We start from the raw sequence: 20,226 nt of genomic DNA, 5'->3' as shown, positions 1-20,226 counted from the left end.
GTAGATAGGGACTCAACAGTCTCTTCATATACGCACTTAGGTCATTGATCTAAACTGCAGACTCCAAGAGGAAATAAATATGAGAGTTCAACTCGCCTGGGGTGCATTCAGAAAATTGAAAAGCATTTTTCAAAACAATGATGTCCAACTCTGTTTAAAAAGGAAGACATTTGACCAGTGTGTACTTCCAGTCATCACATATGGATGTGAAACTTGGTCACAAACAAAAGCACTGGCAAATAAACTAACTACTCAAAGAAAAATGGAGAGGTTGATGCTAGGCATCACATTAAAAGATAAGCGAAACACTTGGATAAGAAGCCAAACTTAACATCACTGACATCAATCTTCACCATAAGCGACTAAAATGGAAATGGGCCAGACATCTATCCAGAAGAGACGATGAGCAAAAAAAAATTGGTCAACCATTGCCAAGAACAGAGAAAGGTGGAAAGAACTGGAGGAGGCGTTCATCCAGCAGTGGACAGAAAATGGAAGAAAAAGAAGACGAAGAATTGAGCTACAAGAGTTTCATTATGCATGTGACCTATATGAAACAGCATGTGGAAATTTCACACCTAAACTACACAACTGTTGCCACAATACCACTCTGCTTTATTTTTTCACTTCTCTTCCTTCTGTGTCAGGGTCACATCAACTTCCTATAACTCGAATCAACAGTTTTATTAATGTACAATAATATCGAATGAATGCACACAGAGAAATAAGCTATTCTCATTTGCCCCATGTGGTTTGTGTCCTAGGCTTACAGAAATTTAGTATTTGAATTTTCACACACAAAATCAGTATCAGCTGGTCTGGTTGGCTGAGTGGTTAGCGTATCCACTCTCCAGGATGGGTTCGAATCCTGCTGTGGGCATGGATGTTTGTGATTGTCTGTGAAAGTACTAGTAGTAGTGGTCGGCAGTAGAGGCATTGGTGTAGATGATGAAGGTAGTTGCGGTTGGTGGAGGCAGAGAGTTGTAGCGTAGATGCCCTCCCTCGATGAATCTTTGGGCTCCCTGGAGATGTGATACAATAATAATAATTATTATTACATCACACCTCCAGGGAGCCCAAAGACTCATCGAGGGAGGATAATATTAACCATTTAAAACATCCAGTAAACTAAACTGAAGTTTAGAACAAAGATAATGAATCAACCTATATAGAAAAATACAATAATCTTTATTTAACAAAGAATTATGTACAATGACATTACATATTTACAAATGCAAGATAATTACTAAAGATATGAAGTTAACAATCACTGGTATTATTCTACCATTTGAAATATGAATCAAATATTACAGTAGTTTTGGTATCTCTTAATACAAAATTTCATTCACATTCATAGGTGTGAGACATGACTATATCATAAACACAACACTTCTAATGAAAATATGTACATTAAGAACTTTCAAAAAACATGTATTCAATAAATCTAAAGTGCTTCAATTAAAGTTTATCTTTTAAACCTTTTTTGATTGGCTACTGACCATCCATTTCCAAGAACTTCAAGTAAAAACATTAAAAGGACAGTATTTAATACGTGAAGACTGGGGCTTGAGGTTACCTCGTAATGTGATGACTGTTATTAATGTTTGAAACCTTTTTAATGTTCAGTTGCAAGTAAGTTGTGAACTGTCATATGCCATGTTTATGTTTCTGTTAATGTTATTTTGTTTTACTAATTATAATACCCATACCAGAGTGCAATTAACATCAACTATGTCTAGTATTGGTTGACATTTGCAGATCTTCCTGTTTGTCTATAATAAGTCAACTAATAAGTACATGTCTTGTACTTGTAAGCTGTACAAAGTTCTGTTTACTTGTAAGACAAGTAAAACGAACTTTCTGTATATCTGGAACTTAGAGTGGAAGAGTTGTTCTCTATGGGAGCAGATAAAGTAATCAAGTATGACATTTGAAAGCAAAAGAAGAATTTATTTCTTTAAAGTTCTGGTTACTGTTTCTATGTCATCCTGGATATTGAAAATTACAATAGCATTGCTATAGTCTGTATTTTGAAAGTGAAGTGGGGAAGGCAGAAGTATTTTCTTAATTATATTAGAATTAAGTCCTTTGATATGAAGGTGTGACGAATATGGTGAAGTACAGATGTGAGGGGAACTTGGTTAGAACAGAGATCGATGGCTAAGTAAAGAGTTTTTATAGCAGTTGGGAGAAAGGGTACACTCAGGAAAATACATAATTAAAGTAATTAAAGTGTTGATTAATTTTAACAGTATAAATGAGGACACAGACTGATAAGAAAATAACTATTTATTAACTAATTTAAAGTGTCTAGAAAGGTCACACCACTTTCCTTTCTCGAGGAATGGGATTCTGGGATGTCAGCTGTTGAAGTGAAGGAGGAATGTAATATGTCTGTGCCATGTGGCCAAACAGAGAGGGCACATCTATATAAATATAAATAAAGCTAGAATTATGTCCGTTTTCAAGGCCATCTGTCTTAAATAGACGGCCTTGAAATTTAAACTGCATATTCTCAGTACCAGTTTTTTATAACAAAATAGAATTGAATCTGGTGATGCTAACAAAGTTAAATGCTCCAAGTTGCAAGTACTGATTTGAGATCATCCTGTTTCTTACACAGGCAGCTATACGTAGCCAGCTTCAAGTGTAAGGGTAGCAGTAATGACTTCCATGTGCTCAGAGGAAAAAACAATGTAGTTTTAGAAATTAACACGTTCACTGTCACGCTTCTCAGGCATAGTTTGTTCTGGCATGCCAAGCGCTTTCGTATCTTCAAGGTCACTATAAGTAATCTCGCATCCCCTCGTCTTCAAGGTCACTATAAGTAATCTCGCATCCCCTCGTCTTCAAGGTCACTATGAGTTATCTCATAGCCGGCTTTATCAGACAGATTTTTGTTTCATACGCCAACTACAAGTAATCTCGTATCACCCCACCTATATATTACACGCGCTGACGACTGTGTTTATTGCATCTAGTCTCTCAAAACCTTCAGTTTCGCCATGACCAGTAAAAGAAAACTTACTGAAAAAGAATTAGAAGCTTACGCTAATATGAGCAATGATGAATTTAATGAATTCATCATCACAAATGAAAGGAAAAGAGGGAAGTTCTTACCATTTCAAATATGCACAAATTTGAAATGGTTGAAGCGAAAAATCGGAATGGTAAAATTCAATTAAAACCAAATATTGTTACGGATATTTGGGTATGTCAGGCATCGATCTTACTATTCCGCTTTACGAAAGACAATTAGATGGCCAAAGAAATTCGCAATACACATTTTCGATATATACATTCAAAATTAGCATAAATTTTATAATATAATTACTGGAAACGCAATGACTGCGTTAAAATTTAGAGATCAATTCATCTCAGTTTTTGTTGGAATGGCTGAGCGTACAGCATCACAGAATATCAGTAGGATTCAGGATCTTCGTTATTTGGAAATTTAACCACCTACAGAAAAAAATAATCACCCAACAAAGTCATGCTGAGTATGTACACTAAACAAACAAACAATGACGCGAAACACATTATTATTGTCCTGTTTGCCAGGAAAAACCACCATTGTGCGTGGAAAATTGTTTTAAAGTGTATCATTCGTAATTTGAATAAATTGGTTTTTATTTTATTGATTTTATTAGTTTTAATTTGATTTACAAATTACGGGTTAACTCATGTTTGGCATAGGAGGTTGGTAATCAACATACGAGTATATTCGTAGTTGGCTTGTGAGGCTCATATACCAACTACGAGTATACTCGGAGTTGGCAGCGAACATGATAAAGATACCAAGAAATTATATACTTGGTTTAATCCATTATTTTTTTACGGGCAACTCCAGGGAGTCCTTAGACTCATCGAGGGAGGCCCTAAACATCATTTCCACACAACTATATGACATTCTCACAGAATCTATCATACCTTGCCTTGAACTCACTCACCGTCATAGCACCCACAACAGACTCTGGCAGCTTATTCCACTCATTTACCACTCTAAAAGTAAAGAACCCAGCTCTAACACCCTTGCGCTAACCACACTCTTGCCCAGCTTTCATAGGTGTCCCCTAGTTCTCCCACCACCAGTCCTGATCTCAAAAATATCCTCTGAATTAATCCTATAGAAACCCTTTAGCAAATTGAATGTCTCAGTCATATCTCCCCTTTTCTGCCTATCAACTAATTTCTGCAACCCACAAATCTTCAACCTGTTCTCATATGGTTCATTCCATAGACCCGCTATCATCTTAGTCACTCGCCTCTGGATCTTCTCCACCTCCTCCCCATCAAGAAGGAACCTAGGTGACCAAATCTGGGCACAGCAGTTGACATGAGGTCTTATCAAGGCTCGGTACAGAGGTACAATAACTTGCTTGTCTCTGCTTGTCAAGGTATTTTTCAAGTTGATGAGCTGATTTAGCTACTTTTGCAATGTGCCCCCTAAACTTCATCTCCCTATCCACCAACACTCCCAAGTCCCTGGCCTCATCAATCTCCTGGAGTACAGTTCCACCAATGTGGTATACTGCTGCTAATCTTTTCACCCCAAAATGCATAACCTTACATTTTGTCACATTAAATTGACATCCATTCTCCTTAGCCCAGAACTCCAATCTATCCAAGTCGCCCTGCAAGATTTTGACATCTTCTGCATTCATTATCGCCCTACCCAACTTTGCAACATCAGCAAACAAATGAACTGTTCCTCTTAGATCCTTCCCTATATCGTTAATGAACAAATTACACAGCAGTGGTCCAAGAACAGAACCCTGTGGCACACCACTAGTCACAGGCCATTTTTTGGACTCTGCTCCTGAATAAACTACTCTTTGATATCTCTCCATCAACCACCCACCTATATCCATTCCCACATGTTGTAGTTTACGGATTAGAATTCCATGTGGTATCCTGTCAAACGCCTTTCCCAGGTCCAGCAGTATCACTGTAAACCCATTACCCTTATTCAGTTCAGCCATCACCTTGTTATAAAACTTGAGCAAGTTACTGGGGCATGATCTACCCTTCACAAAGCCATGCTGTCCCCCGTACAGTATCTCATTTTCATCAATCCATTCCTGTATTTTTCCCTTGACTACTTTCTCCAAGACCTTGAAAATGACTCCTGATATGCTGATCGGTCGGTAACTTGCAACCATAGTCTTGGATCCTCCTTTATGCAGTGAAACTATTTTCCCCTCTTTCCCCACCTTTGGGACTAAACCAGACCCAAGACTCAGATTAAACAACATGGTCAAGGGCACTGATAATTCCTTAGCCGCTTCACCAAGGGTAAGCAAACAAAGTTTGTGCCTGAAGTATTTTCAGGACTGGAGCAACTCATGGCAAAGGTGGTATAACTTCTCATCACTTGCCTTAGTATCCCACATAATGCAAAGCACATCCCCTTGCAGACATGTATAATGCTATGCATTACAGGAAGGGTCACTACCCAGACCGGTTTCGACCTTTATTGAGGTCTCATCAGTGGGAGCCAGACCCGGAGGTGAGATACCAAGGTTGAAGTAATGCAGAAGTCATATTTTTCTATATGAGTTGCCAAAAGGTGTTATCACACCTTATTATTAAAATATGCTGGATTAGAGTATCCCATAATGCATAGCATTATACATGTCTGCAAGGAGATGTGCTTTGCATTATGGGATACAAAGGCAAGTGATGAAAAGTTATACCACCTTTGCCACAAGTTTACCCAGTCCTGAAAGATACTTCAGGCAAAAAGTTTGTTTGCTTACACTTGGATATAGGATTAAACCAAATACAAGCAGCCATCGGTTTATGCCGGTTCAATTTATGCTGATTCACAATAATGGTGGTTGTCTGCACGTGCTTTCATACTGTAGTGTGGTTGACTGAGAAACGACGCTAGCAGGCACTCTAGTGTTTGAGTGTTCACCGAGCTACTATGACGTATATGTATCAAACCTAGTTTTAATGTTGAATCTACATAATTGTTCTATTTATTTTTTTTACGTACATACGTATTTAAATTGATAAAGTATGTAATTACATACCATATCTGATAATAGAAGTGCAGAAAAATTAGCAGAACTTGGTGTTAAGAAGGCACGGAAATCAATCACACTTGAAAAGAAGATGGAGGTGATTCGAGGAATGGAATATGGGCAGACACGTGCTAAGGTCTGTAGAACTATGAACTTACTTACCTTAATTATGTAGTAACAGTTGATGTTACTACATAATTGTAGTAACATCAACTGTTACTACAATTATGAAAAATGCAGATAGAATAAAACAGTCTGTGCAATAATCTATGGCAGCACTAAATGCAAAACATGTACGTTATAGCAGAGGTAAACTTCATGAAAAAATGGAAAAATTACTATCATTATGGGTGGATGACTTGAATCAGAAAAACATTCCTCTGATGCAGGCTGTTATAACTGAGAAAGCAAAAACAATTTTTGAGGATCTTAAAAAGACAGATGGAGGTGAAGAAACATTTTTAGGAAGCAAAGGTTGGTTCATGAGATTTAAGTCTCAAAGTAAGTGCCACAGTATCAAATTATGTGGTGAGGCAGCAAGTGCAGATATTGCGGTAGTGGCTGCTTTTCATAAATAATTTCAAGACTGTAGAACAAGGAAGTTATCTTCCTGATCTCATTTTTAATGTTGATGAGACTGGGCTCTACTGGAAAAAATTGCCATCATGCAAAGGAAATGAAGGTGCCATCATGCACCTTCATTTCCTGTGAAGAACATTCCGTTCCAGGTTTTAAAGCCGGAAAAGATAGACTTATGCTTTTATTGGGTGCAAATGTCTCCGGAACTTTGAAGCTTAAACCAATGTTGGTGTATCATTCACAGACACCACGCGCCTTCAAGGGTCTAAAAGCCATGCTGCCAGTCTATTGGAAATGGAACAAGAAAGCTTAGGTTACACAAGACGTTTTTATAGATTGGTACACAAATTATTTTTGTCCTACCGTGCTTCGTTTCTATAAAGAAAATGATTTGCCAGCCAAGGCAATACTTCTCTTGGATAATGCCCCTTGACATTCTCAAAACCTTGCTGAAGTAAGAACACCATTGGATGTCAAGGTTGTTTACATGCCCCAAACACAATATCGCTTTAGCAACTGATGGATCAGAGGATTATATCAATCTTCAAAGTCTATTACCTCCGTATAACATTTATGGAAATGGTACGAGTCTTGGACACTTCAGGAAAAACTATTAAAGACTATTGGCGTTCATTCGATATTTTGAAGGGCACTAACAACATCAAGGCAGCTTGGAACAATGCGTCAGCAAAGTGTTTAAAAGGAGCATGGCAAAAACTTCTTTCAGCATTTATGCATAACTTCGAGGAATTAGAGCAAGAGGAGAGTGCTATTGCAGATGTTACCAAGCTTGTGCGAGAGGTGGGATTGTACAATATTAGAGCTGAAGATGTGACAAAAGTCTCAGAGAGTCATGATAAACCGCTTTCAAATGAAGACTTAAAAGAATTAGCCGAACAATTAAGTCAACATCCAAAGGAGGAGAAAGAAAACAAAGGTCCTCTGAGAGATATAAAAACAGCCAATTTACAGCATATCCTTGCAAGCATAGAAACATTGACTAATGAACTCTGCGAAATGAACCACGATTGGGAACGGAGAGCGAACGTAAAAAGGATTGTAACCGCATCTATTCGACCTTACACTGAACTCCTTAAAGAAAGAAAATCTAGGCAGTTAACACTAGATACTTTTTTAAAAACAAAATGCAGGTGTCTGAAACCAGGAACTTCAACATAGAAATATGTAATATCTTTTCAAAGTTTCATATTTTTTGTATATAATTTTGTTTTGTTTTCGTTATTAATAATATTATTTTAACAAATATATATGTATGTATTATCAAAGCTGTAAATATAATAATGTTACACATACTTCATGTGCATATTTTTTGACTGCATGGAACATAACCTCATACCTCCCATTAAAATTGGGTTCATTTTATGCCCGTTTTTTTTTTTTTTTTTCAGGAATGGAACTGAGACGTAAACCAAGGGCTGCCTGTATAATATAATTTCTTGAAATCTTTAATTTATAATACAACCTTAGTGAAAAACTTTCAACAATGTAGTTTATAAAGATGCTTTAAGTGAGATTATACAATACACCAACTATAATGCAGAAAGACAAAAAAAATGCCATTGTCAGTGATGGTGTTGACAGTAGCAATAGTGTCATTATATGAAATTGCAGAATTAGAATCCCTCCAGTGACGAGTCCCTGAAATTGTCACATAACAATAATAATACAATATATAATATACACTTTTACTAGGTTAAAAGGTATATTATACTTGACAATATTGTTGCTTTAATCCTTTACCAACTGTAAGCAAAGAAAGTTTACACGAGAAGCATCTTCATAACAAGTATTGTTGTTGTATATTCTGATCAGCTTTCAGCTTTATTGAACTCTCTGAGGGGGGGGGGCATTGTAAACTCTCGCGAGAAATTAAGTTTTCAAGAGAATTTTCGCTAAAGATTTTTTAATTTTTTTTTGTTTGAATTTATAAAGAAAAAATGTGCTTAATAAAATGCTAAAATATAAAAGAAAAATTTGCTGTCAGAATGCACCTGCATTTTACACTTGTTGGTAAAAGCTTAGTAGGAATTAAGCTGGATTAGTGCTGAATTCCATCCAAATCATAAGGTCAAGGGGCTAGCAATGACGTCAATTTTTTCCTTGCTTCTGGTTAATCCTGGGATACTCTTAATTAAGAACAAAGGACTGAAAATGGAATAAAAGTGAAGGCAGTGCTTGGTTCAAGGGCTTTTTCTTGGCTCTTCACCTTTGACTTCTATGGGGGCTCCTTCCCTTGGTCCAGGAGAATTGTCTTCCTGCCGCCAGCTCTCTCTCTTTCTAGAGAGAGAGAGCTGGCGGCAGGAAGAACAATCTCCAGATAGCTATGGCAGAATCCCAGCGAGTCTGACAAAGGAAACTCTCGAGGACTGACCAGACAGAAGACACTCCAGTCTCGATGTATGTTGCAGAATGTAAATTGGACTTTCCATCGTGATTGTTAGCAAGTAAGCCATTATTTTATTGTATTATGTTATGAGAATGTAACTCGAAATCTTAAGTGATTGTGAGAGGTTATTTGTTAACTGGTGGTTAAATTGAATCTGAATTGAGGGAGGATTTATGTTGTTAAGTGTGTTTAACTCACAGATTATATCTGATAGCATCGGAATTAGTGCCAATTAAGTATTGAATGTGGGGGAAGAAAGCTGTTACAATCCCTTTTAGAATATATATGCTTCCTTGTAAACTAAGTTGTGTCACAGGAGACACTTTTATGTCAAAGTACAATAAGGTTTCTGAAAGCGAATGCACTGTAAGTTCTGTTGCTTAGATAGCAAATTGTTTTGTGAGTGAAAAAGCTTTTGATTGAATTAATCTTTTAGTAACTTTTATGTGATCTGTACCATTTCCTTTAGATCAAAAATAAATATGTTTTTGTTTTGTAATTACCTGGTTCTTATTCCTTAGCCAATGCACTATCCCCAACAATCTAGCGAACCTGCGGGAATAGTAGAAAACAACTAGCCACGACTTGCATGTAAAGAAATTGTACAAACGTGTTAATTTAATTTTGTTATCTTCTCGCCCTAACTTTCAAGCAATAGAAGGTCAATTAAGTGGCGCAGTCGTCATGAAAATATAATTTTCTTAATTGATATTGTGTGAATGTTTAGGAACTGCTATGTTAGATAGGCTTACTACACAAGGTCTAACTAACCGCAGGAAAAAAAAAAAAGGGGGGGGGACAAAAATAAATTTAAGTGAAGACTTAGATAGATAGCAAAAAAAAAAAAAAAAAAAGAATAACAAAACAAATATTTTACACCATGAAGATATGCAGAAATCATATTTTCTATATAAAAGTAGGCCATACAGGGGATTTTAAATAGGAAGCAATCACATTTAGTTATAAACAGAGCAAAACTGGATATCATACTGTGTTCTTTGCCAGGATGACATGAAAAAGATTCAGAGGATTTTGGACTAGTCATTAATAATACCATACTCCAAATAAAGATGCACACAAATTCCCATTGGGAGAAGACAAGAAATAACAAAAATGGCATTGACTGTTACTGTCGAAAAATATCTTATGATGGTTCAGGCCATACAGGGGATTTTAAATAGGAAGCAATCACATTTAGTTATGAGCAAGACAAAATTGAATATCATACTGAAAAGATGCGTGTAAGAAAGTTTTAAAAATAATCAAACTGGAGTAACTTTCTTAGGTAAACTGTAGACTCAAACAAATAAATATTATTTAAGAAAAAAATGGAAGCCTAAAAAACAACAATCAAACATTGGAGACTAAGAGGTGAAGACTGCTTTATTGAGGGAAGCATGTGGTAAAGTTGTCAGCAAGATAGCAAAAAATTGGAATTCCATATGAACTTCTGATTTTTGCTATCTGCTGACAACTTCACCACATGCTTCCCTCACTAAAGGGAAAAGTGGAAAGCACACTGAAAGTTACTAGGAAGTAAATGAGCATGTGTTCTGAGATAAAGTAGCAGAATAAAAGTCATGGAAAGACTGATAAAATATACAGAAGATAAATATCAAGAATGCAGCAAAATGTTTTGATATCCACTGAAAATGCTTAGAAATGTAAAGGATATCATAAAAAGTAGTTAGAGATGATAAATTGGTCATGAAAGTTGAAAATAAAAATATCCGAGATCAGATTCTCAATGGAGGCAATTGCCTCCATAGAGAGTTCTCAACAGTATGGTATCTTAATTGTAACCCACAGAGTGAGAGCAATCTGTTCCAATGAGAGCAATCTGTTCCAATGCTCTTGCTGCTGAACTGGCTCACTTATGCCACACCTTCTTGGCCAATGGCTATAATCCCCATAAGATAAACAACATACTAAATGCTCCCAAAACACCCCTCCTCCTATCTACGACAGAGAACTACAATAAAACAGTCACCATCCCATACATGAAAGATACATCAGAAAAGATATCTAGAATTCTCAATAAACATCAACTATAAACTGTATTCAGACCGTTTGTCAAATTAACAACTCTCATCCGTTCACCCAAGGACAGCATCCCTCCTTTATCACATCCAGGAGTCTAAGAAGTAGCCTACGTGTATTCAAGCTTACTACGATCAAACAGGAAGAACTGTGGACATTCGCATCAGTGAACATAAAAGATACATCTGGCACTATCACTATGGCAAGTCAGGCCTAGCAGACCATGCTTTGGATAACCCCTGCACACAGGATCAACTGGAAAAAAAGTACAGTACTGCAAAGAAGCTTTTACAAGTCAGAGAGATTGTTCTTATAAGCAACAGAAGCCTTAAAACATACTCTGAATCTCAGCAAATATAGTTGTATGAATTTGCCTAAGATTTGGGAGACAGTCATCTTAAGACATAACTAGTACCCGCTTTCTCTCTCTGTTTTTTTTTTTTTTTTTAGATGGAGAGTGCCAAATTAGGACTTCAGTCTTTGGGTTGTTGCTATGATTTTGTTAAACTAGTCCCATTGTTATACTATACTGTTGTAGTCTCGCATACTGTGACAAACTGTGTTTTGGCGCTCTGAAGATGCTGGTTATAACACAAGCAAAATATTAGCAATAAGTCAATAAATGATTATTTACTTATAATTCTATTCTGATATATACCGTCAAAATTAAACAACATGAACGATGAACACATAAGCCTTTCTACAAGTATGAGGATTCTTCATGGAGATGATATCGCACGCAAGACACGACAATACGGTAAGTGGAAATTGAAATTGGCATGGCAACTGAACAGGTTAGCCTTCTTCAAGAAGTGCCAAGACACCAATTTAATACCTAACTGTGTGAAAATTAAAAACAAATTCAACTCAGCCAAAGCCCAACGAAGACAAGCGAGTGTAGAACCATTACGAGAACAGATTAATGCCACTTGCCTTGAGTTATCAAAATTAAATTCAACGATCAACACGCAACGTGAACTACTATTTAATATTTTAAACACAGAACTGTGGGAGATCCTGGACAACATCACTGATGCAACGACTAGAAAAGAATTCATCAAATTCAAAAACCAGCACCAGAAAAAGTTTCAAAATCTCCAACAATCGCAATTACAACAAGATCGCTTCGTTGTGGATTTATCATCGCTCACCTTAACTAAAAAAGACAGTGCTTTAAGTCGTTGGCACAATTTTGCCATTACTTCCAAACAAGTTCCAAAAGCTGAAATAATGGCATCTGTCAAACGGGGAATATACGACCTGCCTCCAGCAATAGCCAATAACATACGTTTAGATGTGACCAACATCCTAATCCAGTCTAAGCCTCCCAAAAATGATATTCCTCATAAGGAAATCATTGCTCCATATGGTTATTATTACAAGATAATCTGGTAATAATAACCAGATTATCATAACAAAAACAGGCAAAGTGATGGACACAACAGAATATGAAAACAAAATGTACACAATTTTACAAGACCAGTCAACATACAAAATTATAGATCGCAATCCCACCAACACACAAAAGAATAAGGTGTGTAAATTACTGAAAAAAGTCACTTCCTGGCCTAAAGAAACAGTAAACAAGCTCAAGCCTTTCCATGTTAAAACACCCAGGGTATATGGAGAACCAAAAATTCACAAACAAGGTACACCCTTACACCCTATTGTAGATAGTATAAATAGTACCACATACAAACTGGCTAGACATTTAGCTAAGCTACTAGCCACTCTCAAAAACAATTCTCCCTCCTTTGTCAAAAATTCTGCACACCTAAAGAGTATTATAGAACACCGTACCTTAAAAAGTTCAACTTAATGGTGAGCTTTGATATCACCTCATTATTAAAGAGTGTACCAATAATTGAAACCCTTAATCTGTTAAAGTCACTGCAAACCACATATTTAGAAAACATGAATCTGCTAGTCTTGGACAATAGTACGTAACAACTTGTTATCTATGACCCAACCAATAGAATTAAAAAGAAAACACAGAAACTACTTAAATCAATTACTACATGGCCTGAAGATACAGTCAAATTACTTCCACACTATTCTCGTTTTCCCAAGAATTTAAGGTCTACCTAAGATACACAAACAAAACACACCACTCCGGCCAATTGTCGAAGGTATAGACAGCCCAAATTATTACCTAGCCAAGAAATTAGCAGCAACACTCACTCAAGGAGTTGGTAGGTCATTCCCCTCCTATATCAGAAACACACAACACTTGAAAAACATAATCAAAGACATTACATTAGAAAAAGATGATTTATTAGTCAGTTTTGACGTCTCTGCCCTCTAATGACACAATCCTTCTTTTACAGAACAAATTCCCTCCAGATATTACAGTGCTCTTTGCTGATGTATTACGTTCTGGTTATTTTGTATGGCAAAACGCTTTATACCTACAAAAAGAAGGCACAGCCATTGGCTCGCCATTATCCCCCCCCCCCATTGCTAAATTTTATATGGAACATTTTGAGCAACATGCTCTAGATTCCTCTACCTTAAAACCCAAAGTCTGGCTTAGATACGTTGATGATGTTTTCGCGATCTGGCCCCATGCACGCCAGACACTTTTCTTAGCCATCTAAACAAACAACACGAACACATATAGTTCACAATTGAGATTGAAAAACAGAAAGCACACTTCCTTTTCTAGATACACTTCTCACATGTCTTCCTTCTGGCAGTATTTCCTTCACTGTTTACCAAAAACTGACACACACATACTGGCCAATATATACACATAAACTCCTACCACCACCCAACACAGAAACTACATAAAAACTCCTACCTAAAAGAAAAGAAAACAACACAAAAACTAGGTGTCATTAGTACTCTAAAAAACAGGACTTTGAAGATCTTCTCCAATGAACAAGCACTGAAAGATGAATTTAAAATTACAGTGGCCAACAAAAAAAAAATTTTTTTCTGCTGATTATGATCTGACACTTGTTTTTTTACTAATTTCGGTGCGCCGATTTCAAATATCAAACACATTTTTCTCTATCACGTCAGGTTTTTCCTCTATGGCATTTTCTTTTTGCTAATTTGTAAGTTTTTGATAGTTTTAAGGAGGCAGCACTATTTAGAGGATCAAAAAAATCGATTTTTTAATATTATTTTCTGAAAGTATGTACTTTTAAAAATCTGTTCCTAACTTTTTATCAAGAAATTCGAAAATTCCCAAACATATAGCCAGTGCGCAGATCAGAATCGGAGCACTCACAGCTCTCACTTGTTAGTAAACGAATAAATGCGTAAGAACCTGCAACGGCACGTACTGGCGCTTTGAATGTGAGAGAGGCCGATAACCGACCTAATACATTTAGGTGATGAACTGCCTAAAACAAATCACTAAAAAAAATTTGTGGCAGCTTTACTGTTCCCAGTCAAAGGACAAATATCACTGATTTCGTTAAGAAAGTGTACTTTGCATACTTTGACGTAAAAATTGCAGATCAAGACAAGTCATGGGCTCCAAAATAAAGTGTGTAAGTCATGTGTAGAAAATTTACGGCAGTGGAGCAAGGGAAAACGCTAAAAATTAGCTTTTGGAATTCCAATGATTTGGCGTGAACAAAAAAATCACGTAGATGATTGTTATTTTTGTTTAGTTCGGACTTCTGGTTATAATAAGAAGAATAAGAAAAAAATTGTGTATCCAAATCTCGACTCAGCAATTCGGCCAGTTGCTCATTCCAATGAAATAGCTGTGCCAATTTATAAAGGACTTCCTTTACTTGAGAACGAGCATGATCGGGATATGCCAGATGTTCTTGAGGAGCAAGACCCAAATGTTGATTTAGACAATGAAAATTTAATTTCTAGTTCTGGACCGCAACGTTTTACTCAAGCGGAATTGAATGACTTAGTAAGAGATTTGGGCCTATCAAAGGAATCATCGGAATTGTTATCTTCAAGATTAAATGAAAAAAACTTACTGGAGCAAGATACGAAGCTAACTTTTTATCGTAGCAGGGAAAGTAATCTTGTACAATATTTTAAATATGAGTATGGATTTGTTTACTGTAATAATGTGTCAGGTTTACTAACTGAAATGAGTGTTGTACAATATCATCCAAATGAGTGGCGTTTATTTATCGACAGTTCAAGCAGAAGTCTCAAGTGTGTCTTACTACACAATGGGAATGTATATGGCTCAATTCCTATTGGATATTCAGTCCACTTAAAGGAAACATATGAGGACATTAAAAAGGTTCTGAAGTTATTGAAATATACAGACCATAACTGGATCATCTGTGTGGATCTTAAAATGGTGAACTTTTTACTTGGCTTTCAAAGAGGATATACAAAGTTTCCGTGTTTTCTATGCTTCTGGGATAGTCGAGCTAGAAACCAACACTGGAGTCAGAAACATTGGCCTCTTAGAATATCCTTAAATGTTGGAGAACAGAATGTTATAAATCAACCTTTAATAGACAGAGAAAAAATCATTTTTCCACCTCTACACATCAAAGTAGGTCTTATGAAGCAGTATGTTAAAGCTTTAGATTTACAAGGTGATTGTTTCCAATACATATGCAAAAAATTTCCACGACTTAGTTATGAAAAAATTAAAGCCAGTGTATTTGATGGATGGCAAATTAGAACTTTAATGAGACACCCAAATTTCATCAACTCTATGAACGAAACTGAGAAAGAGGCCTGGACTTCATTTACGATGGTTGCGAATAATTTTCTTGGAAACAAAAAAAGCGTGCAATTACAAAGATCTAGTGGAAACAATGCTTGAAAATTTCCAGCGCCTAGGTTGCAACATGAGCATAAAGTTTCATTTCCTATACAGTCATCTTGATAGATTTCCCGAGAATTTAGGTGCTGTAAGCGATGAACAAGGTGAAAGATTTCATCAAGACTTAAAAACTATGGAAGATCGGTACCAAGGAAGATGGGATTCTCACATGATTGCCGACTACTGTTGGAGTATTCAAAGGGATTGCCAAAACAGAACACAGCAGAAATTGCTACAAACAAAAATTTATTCCCTGAAACTCATGTGTAAGTAAAACTGTTATTTTTTTTTATAAATATTCTTGTAATTTTTAATGAATATTGTTAAGTAGTTATGTATCTAATTATCGGCCTCTCTCGCATTCAAAGCGCCAGTACGTGCCGTTGCAGGTTCTTACGCATTTATTCCTTTACTAACAAGCAAGAGCGGTGAGCACTCCGATTCTGATCTGCGCACCGCTTTGAATAATAGGCTATATCTTTGGGAATTTTTCGAATTTCTTGATAAAAACTTAGGAATAGATTTTTAAAAGTACATACTTTCAGAAAATAATATTAAAAAATCGATTTTTTTGATCCTCTAAATAGTACTGCCTCCTTAAAACTATCAAAAACTTACAAATTAGCAAAAAGAAAATGCCATAGAGGAAAAACCTGACGTGATAGAGAAATTTGAAATCAGCGCACCCAAATTAGTAAAAAAACAAGTCTCATAGAAAAGTCAGCAAAAATTGTGTTGGATAGTGTTATCAGCAATACTTTTCTAAAAAATGGTTACAGCCAAAACACCATTAACAAAATTCTGTACAAGACCTCAATAAAAAACAATGATAAACCAGACTACAATAAAACTATAATCACTCCTTACATTCAAGGGACATCAGATAAAATAAACAGATACTACAGAAATACAACCTCAAGGCCACCTTTAAACTTCCTGCAAAATTAAAATGCTTACTTATCTCATCCAAAGACCCACTCCCTCCGCTAGCCCACTCTGGGGTATACTGTATTTATTGCACCTGTAATCTACCATACATAGGGGAAACAGGAAGCACAATTCCTATCACACAAAAGGTCTGATTATATTTACTGTGTAAATATAATAACTATGGTGAAGCTGGCCTTTCTGATCATGCCCTGAACACTTTACATAGAATTGACTGGAAAAGCACCAGTTGTTTACATCACACCAAAACATGGTATGAATGCAAATTTAAAGAAGCCTGTGAGAATCTTATCAACCACCCCAATCTGAACAATAATGGTCTAAAAATCACAAGCATATGGAACGCACATATTCAACCCAAAGAACCTTTCTTCCTAAGAGCTAACTATAACCAGGACTGTAGATAATCCAGAATTTTAAATCTAATATAACAACTGTCATGTTAAAAAATAGGCCATCATTGTTACTGCAAGAAAACTATCAGTATGAAAGAATGTTTCTCCCATGTTATTTTAAATAGAATTTAGCTTTGATGTAGTTTCTAAATATTTAATTCATTTTATCTTTTTTTTTTTCACTAGAGGTAATGTCAGTAAAATAACCAGTGATCAAATCATTGTTTCTTTAGCTTACTGTGTGAAATGTAATTCAGCTTGTCCTTATATATTTGTATATACTCCATATGATGACCTTGATATGAAGGTCAAAACGTCGGGAAATTAAAAATAGTTCTTTATAACACAAATTTCCTTGTCAAAACTGCAACATCACCTATACTGGCATTAGTTCTTTATGGACTAGACTACAAGAGCACTTCCGGGATTGCAACATCCCCATTCCGGAACATCTCAACACAAAAAAAACATCACAACATCAAAAATAAAAATAAAATACAGAGTACAGGGAAGACAGAAATTGCAGTTCACGCCCTTGAACTGAAACATCCGGCAATGCAACAAGGCCATAATCATAGACAAACAAGACAACAAAACAATGTTTAAAATATCTGAAACAACTGTCATAAAATGCGATGAAAACTCAATCAACGTCCACCGACCTTACCTAATTTCCGAATGTTGGATGTTGGATTGTGATAGAGTGGAATTTTATGAACTCCTATCTTATCACAATCTAACATGCTTTTCCAAACAAAAAAAGGAGATAAATACAGTAAATTGCCTCTAAGTGAAAATTAAGTATTATGTATACGTAAATGAAGTGTGTTCTATTATGAAAAGGTTAAATAAGTATATATTTTGTACCATTCACGAATGAAATTATGGAATGTAAGCACAAATTCAACAATTGGGGGGGTCAAGTCCAAAGGTTATGGAGGCGTACGCAAGGAAGCGGCTCGCCCCAAGCAAACAACGTGACGTCAGTGTACATGCGATAGCGGGGTAGAGATATGGACACCATGATGTAGCAACACGTGAGAGTTCGCTGGACATCGAAAAGGGCGAGAATCGCCAAGAAGAATAGGGCAAATATAAAGGTCATGCGACCCTGTAACAAGGCTTTTTTTTTCTCGATCTCTGGTGTGCTCCCCTCTCGTGGTGGCGTAGGTGCCAGTGCCCTGTATTGGAGGGATTCCGATCAAGGCAGTCGCAGGTATGGGCGGCGGTGTCCCCGCTGAAAAGGGCAAGTCTGGCTGTCCACAGAAGGCCAGTTTCCTGTGAACTTATGATGCCATAAAGAACCATAAAGGAAGATAAGTAGACTTTGTTTGTGTTTCACTGAATATGAATGAAAGATTTGTGCCACGTTAATATGTTATAAAAGAGAACAGTAATGATATAGGATAAGGTTGTATTGCTATCGCTTTAGAAGGGTATTGAATTTATTCTTATTGTCTGTCGATGTGTTAAAGTTCGTTTTTATATTGAATGAAATTAAGGATATGTTTAGAGTGAAGAATTGACAAAATATAAAAAAATTGTGAAAGATATGAATGTTATCTTGAGTAGTCTGACAGAGCTACGGAGTTTTGGAATAACTGTGATAGTAATATCTAAGTAATGCATTAGAGAGTGTTATTATAGTTCTTACTTTAAATAGTTGCTACATAATATGTTATAAGTACAATAGTAGTGTTTGAATGTTTTATGCTTTGTATGGATCTCCCTTAAGATGGGATTTGAATTAATGTTATTAAGTGTATCTACTTTTGAGAATTAATAAACCTTGCTTTTGATTCTAACAAAGACTTTCTGTGATTTCTGGAATCCGATGCACCGCTTATAAAATATTAATGCGAACCTATGCGGGATATTAGAAACGGGTATAATTTGATCACGTCTGCAGAGTTAATAGGTATCATTAAGTACTGTCCTGAGATTACCTCTTGGTTGTTAATATTAATTAATCTAATAGCGCTAAGTGGCACAGCGAAACAAATAAATTTCTTGGCATTTTACGAGAGGTAAATCTCAGACACTCTGATACTGCCTCGATCTCAAGGAAATTCCATTGTCCCTCAGAGGTACCACGTGTTACCCGATATAGTGTATTACGGAGAAAAAGCATAAAAGGTTAAAATAGTTGTGATAAGGAAGAAAACGATCCACTACTAACAAATCAGGCCAAGCTTCTGGCCATTTAGCGACAACAAATGCCCTTTTTTGGCAGATTCAACTTGCAGTCATGACATAGCCCTACACTCATTCTGAAAATGTTCCGATGATGGTTAGTCGACCGAAACAGTTTGCACCCCATTAACGTTCTCCCCTGCCCATTTTCCCATAAGTAAACCTTCCCCCCCCCTCAAAAAAAGCACCCTTAAATACAATAATATATATATATATTTACTTATATAATATATTAAATTAAACCCGGGTTTCCAATTTATTCTTCCTGCATTAAGCACCCCTGACGCTCCCTTCCCCCTTCTTATAAACAACCTTCAGCAGAAACATGGAATTTGAAGATATCCTAGTATCAAAACAAGCTATGTACACAATTTTTCCTCCTCTTTCATTCTGCAATAATTGCCTTCAATACTCACCCATAATGCCCTAAAATATATAATTTTTTTTTGAGTAAAAATAGCCAATGTATTAAAAAAAGGGACTCCTAAACAAAAACTGGCTACAATAGCCGTAATAATAATAATGGTGTTTAAGAGGAGTAGCATGGGAATTTTCCCAGAAACAATACCTAATTTATATTGTGTTTTGTAACCAGAAACCCTTCACCCATTGGCATGACAACTCAAACCATCCCCTTTCTGCCCCCCCCCCCCCCCATATCACAAAAACACTTTAAAATAAGATTGTTTTAGTACACTCTCCAAACACCTGGCTGTCATAGGCTCACGTCATACATTCAACGAATGTATAATTTTCACAAAAGAAACCTACGAACCATCCTTACATACACTGCACAAAAATACACATAACATAACATTCCTTAAGAATTGCCTACTTCACAATGTCACGCCAAGCTTTGCTACGGTACGCAGT

The 20,226-nt window shown here is 36.3% G+C and overlaps 1 long non-coding RNA gene across 1 annotated transcript in view; it reads right to left on the bottom strand.

Moving 5' to 3' along the window:
• Positions 1 to 1,167: 1,167 nt before the first annotated feature.
• The window catches only part of LOC150093458 (uncharacterized), a 196,272-nt gene continuing 177,213 nt past the window's right edge, over positions 1,168 to 20,226 (bottom strand). Inside the window, exon 3 of the long non-coding RNA XR_016550446.1 lies at positions 1,168 to 3,462. This is a non-coding gene — a long non-coding RNA (uncharacterized LOC150093458). The remainder of the gene's footprint in view (positions 3,463 to 20,226) is intronic.

Source organism: Typopeltis vanoorti, chromosome 24 (genome assembly GCF_054136105.1).
Source record: "Typopeltis vanoorti isolate ZY-2024b chromosome 24, IOZ_Tvanoo_1.0, whole genome shotgun sequence".
NCBI lineage: Eukaryota > Metazoa > Arthropoda > Arachnida > Uropygi > Thelyphonidae > Typopeltis > Typopeltis vanoorti.
The sequence above is the reverse complement of the archived record's forward strand: the minus strand, read 5'-3'. Positions and strand labels throughout refer to the sequence as shown.